This window comes from Mytilus trossulus, chromosome 9, assembly GCF_036588685.1.
Source record: "Mytilus trossulus isolate FHL-02 chromosome 9, PNRI_Mtr1.1.1.hap1, whole genome shotgun sequence".
NCBI classification, from domain to species: Eukaryota; Metazoa; Mollusca; class Bivalvia; order Mytilida; family Mytilidae; genus Mytilus; species Mytilus trossulus.
Genome location: NC_086381.1, coordinates 28205841 through 28211875, shown reverse-complemented (window position 1 = coordinate 28211875; position 6035 = coordinate 28205841). Strand labels below are relative to the sequence as shown.

The following is a 6035-nucleotide window of genomic DNA, read 5'->3' as shown; positions in this document are numbered from 1 at the left end:
ATCTTTATAGTTGTTGTATTTTATTTCCCCTATATCTACATACTTTTGCATTTTGTTTCTGATATACTCTGGCTTTAATTCGTATGGTATACCAAACAAAGTAATGTCAATGGTTTTTTTTTTGTTTTCCCATTGTAAGGGTTCTGCTTGCTCTATATTAAAGGGAACATATTGAACCTCTAATTTATCTCTAAAGGCATCTTGGAATATGTCCTTTGAATGTTCATCTCTGAAGGAGGCTGAGAACTTGTTTATACCCGTGGATTGAAAGTATCCTATAAGGGCTGATATATCGAGATTTATCTCGCTGTTGATGTAATGTAGCATTTCTGCCGATGAGATTTTAGGTGTTTCGATATCTGATTGTATTAACAGGGTACAGGGCCTTGGGATCATTTTCCCTATTTTAATCCCTTCTTCGCCATCTGAGGCGGCTCTTTATTTTATTCAATATTATCTGACATGTTGTTTGCTTTGTGAAGTTCGATAAAACGAATGACAACAATATCCAAATTATGCTATATATCTGATGAACGCGGCCCTAAAAGAAATACCACTGAATTTTTGATAGGTTGGACCTGATTGGTTGTTTTCGTCTAATTCCGGGAGGTAACTCTGTAGGAATTCTGTACACTTTCAATCCACTTTTTGACTGAATCTCTGAAAATAAATGAAAATAAAATATTTCAAACTGTATACAAATAAAAATACAAAAAATACAAAGATTATAAGAGATGGACCAAATAACTAATGATCTCCATCATCAATTAATACTTCTTATATTTTCCAATGTGAAAGAGATTTATTTCCTTTTACTTAAAATACAAGAACATATCACACTGCATACATAAGCAGGAGTTAACAATGTGCAATTGCAACATAAAAACAATTAGTTTAAAGAAAATCTTTTTACAGTTTTTTTCTTGTTCAAAGGATACAGTTTCAGAGATAGTCCACTCTGCAGACTTAAGAGAGTAAAAGCAAAACTAAACTACAGCATACCAGTCAGTTATTTAAGCATGGACAGATAGATTTGTAAATAAAAACAGGTGTGCATGATAATTTTTCTCAAAATCACCTTTGCCAGTTTCAATAAAGATGTCCCGGGAAATTCACATTTCAAACATGTTATTATTACATGTATACAATCAATGCTCATCTTTTAACAACTAATTAGGAATCTTTCTAAATTTAGCAGCTACTTTATACATGTTGTCATTAGTTTTTGAAATGTACACAGTGCAGCCTCACTTTTTAAATACCACAATTGGTACATCATTGAATGAATGTATTATTGCGCCTTGTCTATTTTTCTCCACCAATGGGAAAAAAAGATTCATCCGCACACATGTTCACATCATTTATAAGGCACATAGAGCACCCAAAAGAGATGCATTTTAAGCACAAAATAAAGGTATTCAAAAAAAAGTTCTTTCTGTAACACACAATTGATGGAGACAAAGTTTTCAATGAGAATTTAAGGTGGACTACTTGGAATTTAAGGTGGACTACTTGGAATTTAAGGTGGACTACTTGGACCCGTACCGAAAATATATTTCAGAAATATAAAATAATTGAATCTTCTCATGTTGTCACAGTAGAATACACAATATAAGTAAAAAATACATACAAAAAGCATCTAAAAAATAAGTGAGAAAATAAGACCCGAGAAAAATGCAATTTAGAGAAAAATATAACCACAGAAATTAGAAAGAAATACATTTTAATAATTCTGTAATTAGAAGATGGATTGTATTGTTCTTGGAGTATGTTTTTTTCTTATTTAAATGTATACATGTATGTTAATTTTTTCAGGAGGGTATACCAGACAATGTATAACATTCTTGTTTTTTTCTGTAGGATTTGGAAAAATTAGATAAATAAAAAATATGTATGTCTCTCTCTCTCTATTTATCCTTTTATTTCTTTCCTTTGCATGTTTTGAAATAAGTTTCTCTATATTTTTCTTCTATCAATACAGTAACCTGACTTGTCTTATCTAAGTGCAAAAACAAAAAAGATAAAAAGAAAGAAGAATAAAGAGAGATGTGAGAGAAAGAAGAATAAAGAAAGATGTGGAGAGGGGGTTTCAGCTATATTTGATTTTGATGTACAACATATTCAGACTCTTTTTGGAAAATATTGGTGGCCCTTTTGTATAGAGTAAAGGTCAGTTTAAGCACGTTCTCCACGGATTCTGCGAGCCAACTGGATGTCTTTGGGCATGATGGTGACTCTCTTGGCGTGGATTGCACACAAGTTGGTGTCCTCGAAAAGACCAACGAGGTAAGCTTCACTGGCTTCCTGGAGGGCCATAACGGCAGAGCTCTAGAAACGTATATCAGTCTTGAAGTCTTGAGCAATTTCACGAACTAATCTCTGGAAGGGGAGTTTCCTGATGAGGAGTTCAGTACTTTTCTGGTATCTTCTGATCTCACGAAGAGCGACTGTTCCTGGCCTGTATCTATGTGGTTTCTTTACTCCACCAGTGGCAGGTGCGCTCTTACGGGCGGCCTTGGTGGCAAGTTGTTTTCTTGGAGCTTTTCCTCCAGTGGATTTACGGGCGGTCTGCTTTGTACGAGCCATTGCGATATGTTCTCTGTGAAAATATACGATTACACGACAGAATACTTTAAAACTTCAAATGTTAGTGTATTTGTGCTAGCCGCAATGTTTGCAAATACGACACTGATTGGCCTTTCGGGGTAATAAAACTCACGTTGATTGGTTGAAATCTCTGTATTATGATTGGACTGATCTGGAAGTTACTTTCACAGCTTTCGATCCCTTTTTGGACTGAAGCTAAAGATTGTTCACCCCAAGCTAACAATTGGCACAATTTGTTTCTATTCTGATAGTGTCAACGAAAATTTGACATAAGACCAAAAAAAAATAATAATCAAGAGTAATGCAGAACTGAATAATCTTTATTCAAATAATAAATAATTTTTTAATCAACAGTCTGACACGAAATTAATAATTGAAAGGAAATGTAAATTAAAGAGCAAAATAGAAGAAGAAAAAGAGAAAAAAACATCATCCACCCATTTTCATCAATAGCCAGTGGTATAGAAATGCAGCCGTTTTCTTAGTGTGTGTAGCCAGTTTCTCGTATAGACATGCTTACTATAGTATACACAATTGTCACTCGTCTCAGTGTCTTAAAACAAAGAGAACACTTTTTATCCTCTCTATAGTCTTTGTGTTCTCTCTAGCTATACAGTCTCTGTATTCTCTAGTCTCTGTATCATGTAAAGCCATGATATTCTCTATATAGTATACTGCACGCATACTGGGTAACTTGCACATTGTTGAAGCATTCTTTATTGTTTATGTACGAATTTTGCAAATACAAAGGATTTGAGCTAAAAAATAATCTACACAACTATAAACATACGCATAAGTACTTTGTATAGGAACACAAAATATATATTATATATTTAAGAGAATGTGACAGCAGAAGAGGAAGAAAAGAATTCACATAGATCACAGTTAGACAGACACAACGAACGAACGAACGAATATATATTGAAATGGATATTTTGAATAATGGAATGGACTGCTGCGACTCTTTAGTCCCTAGTTTTAGATTAACCTTATACCTCATTCAAAAGTTATTTCGGGAGGAACAAAATGTAGATAGTGAACATGTTCCACAACGCATATTAGAGTACTTAAATGTCGAAAAACGCGTGAAAGTTAAGAAATAGCCAATTTTGAATAATGAAATGGATATTTTGAATAATGGTATGGACTGCTGCGACCCTTTAGCCCCTAATTATAGATACACTTTATACCTCATTCGAAAGCTTATAACAAGAGAACGAAATGTATATAGTCAACATATTCCGCAGCGCATATTAGAGGACTTAAATGTCGAAATACGAGTGAAAATAAAGAAATAGCCAATTTTGAATAATGTAATGGATATTTTGAAAAATGGAATGGACTGCTGCAACCCTTTAGCCCCTTGTTATAGATAAACCTTATACCTCATCCGAAAGTTTATTTCGGGAGGAACACAATGTATATAGTCAACATGTTCTGCAACGTATATTAGAGTACTTAAATGTCGAAATACGCGTGAAAATTAAGAAATAGCCAATTTTGAATAATGAAATGGATATTTTGAATAATGGAATGGACTGCTGCGACCCTTTAGCCCCTAATTATAGATACACTTTATACCTCATTCGAAAGCTTATAACAAGAGGTCGAAATGTATATAGTCAACATATTCCGCAGCGCATATTAGAGGACTTAAATGTCGAAATACGATTGAAAATAAAGAAATAGCCAATTTTGAATAATGAAATGGATAAGCAGGCCAAGTCCAGTATTATCTACATATACAATGTATTTCTTTTAATTCAAGTGCAAACACCGAAAATGATTGGTTGTTGGTTTCTTACCGTTCAGTGGCACATATATCATGCATGCTCAAGACGAATTACGTTCACTGATATACTTAGAAAGACTATTCAGTGAAGAAAATAATCATTCAATATATAGTACTTTCTGTTTACCTATATGGCTCAAAACAATTAAACGGTTGATATTATTAGAAAATCTATCTAACGGAAATTACAAAACAGACGTTTATAAAAAAAAAAACTGAAAATAAACCAGACACAATAGAAGGGAGTCAATCTAAAAGTGTTTGAAAAAGAAATAAAACAGCTTTGAATATCTAAAAATACTGTGAAAATATTGGAATTGTCTTGGACAGTAAAATAAATACCAAATATGAAAAAAATATACTCTTATAAGATATTTGTTTTTATGTAATATGCAAGTAAGTGACGATTGGCTTGGAAATAGTAATAATCATGTTTAAAATAAACTTTATGAACTTTTAAAGTAATAACATCACTCTTTATTTGTGCTTTTTTTGCGTTTTTCGCCGACCGCAAATACAAAGCTTTGATCGGAATCTCGCTAATTGAAAACAGTTTCCAGAATAACTTCATACATGTAACACCTTTTTATTTCTCGTCCATTATGTCCATATGCATGTAATGTACATGTTGATTTTAAGCATCCGTCTATCACATCGTCACTCTTTGAAGTTTCCCACCTTGGGAGAGAAATAACAAGTCGCTATATATTTCACAATTGGGAACTTTTAGGCGTTCGTACTAAAATGGGAATAATGTTTCAGTTTAATCACGTTTATCATCGATAATTTACCAATATTATGATTTAGTTTAAACTGTAATAAATCAGAAAATTTATATTTTTTTTACACTTGTTTCATTTAGATTTAATCGTTGCAAAATTGTTATAGCAAACTTAAAAATTGCCAAGATGTCAATATCTATAATACTAAAATTACGAGGTCCAATTTATCAGCCGTCATCACGCAAAAACGAAGAATCAAAGAATTCAATTTTATATACAACTAATATAGTACAAAGGTGTAGATTAAAAATTACACCACTCAAGACCCTTTTGTTTTCCACGTAATTAATATTGCCAATAATTAAGAAGTTCCGGGTCAAGTCCGATACCGATACCAATAGTATATTCACCTGTTACCTATTAGGTGGCACGGTAGTATTTGCTTTCCAGAATTTAGGTTGCTCTTTTGTGTACCCTACTTAGGTAAATGTATCTAAACAGTGTGATTGGACAAAAAGTACAGTATCAACTGAACATACTTTCCCAAACTGAGTGATGAATCAGGTGTAGAAAAATATGAAATAATTTAACATACAGATGAAAATGAATTTTTGAGATTTTTTTTAAATTTTGCATTCACTGCACCATAAAAGACCTAAAAGTACTAGTGGCCTTAGGATTTTAAAAATAGCAAAAAAAGTAAACGGTCATGATACATATTCAAATTCATTTCTGAATGGTAAAATGAAAGTACTTCAGTTAACTGTGAATGTAGAATTTTTTGCAGTGTTAGAAAGTGGTGAAAATTCTAAAAAGGCTATCATTATCCCTTATGGGCCAGGAAATACTACCGTGCCACCATTACCTTATCTGTACGTTCCGCATCTGACAGGCGCACCACCAAACGGTGTATT

At 32.9% G+C, this 6035-nt stretch overlaps 1 pseudogene; it reads right to left on the bottom strand.

The window, feature by feature from the left end:
• Positions 1–2175: 2175 nt before the first annotated feature.
• On the bottom strand, positions 2176–2586 carry LOC134683790 (histone H3-like; annotated as a pseudogene).
• Positions 2587–6035: the final 3449 nt, after the last annotated feature.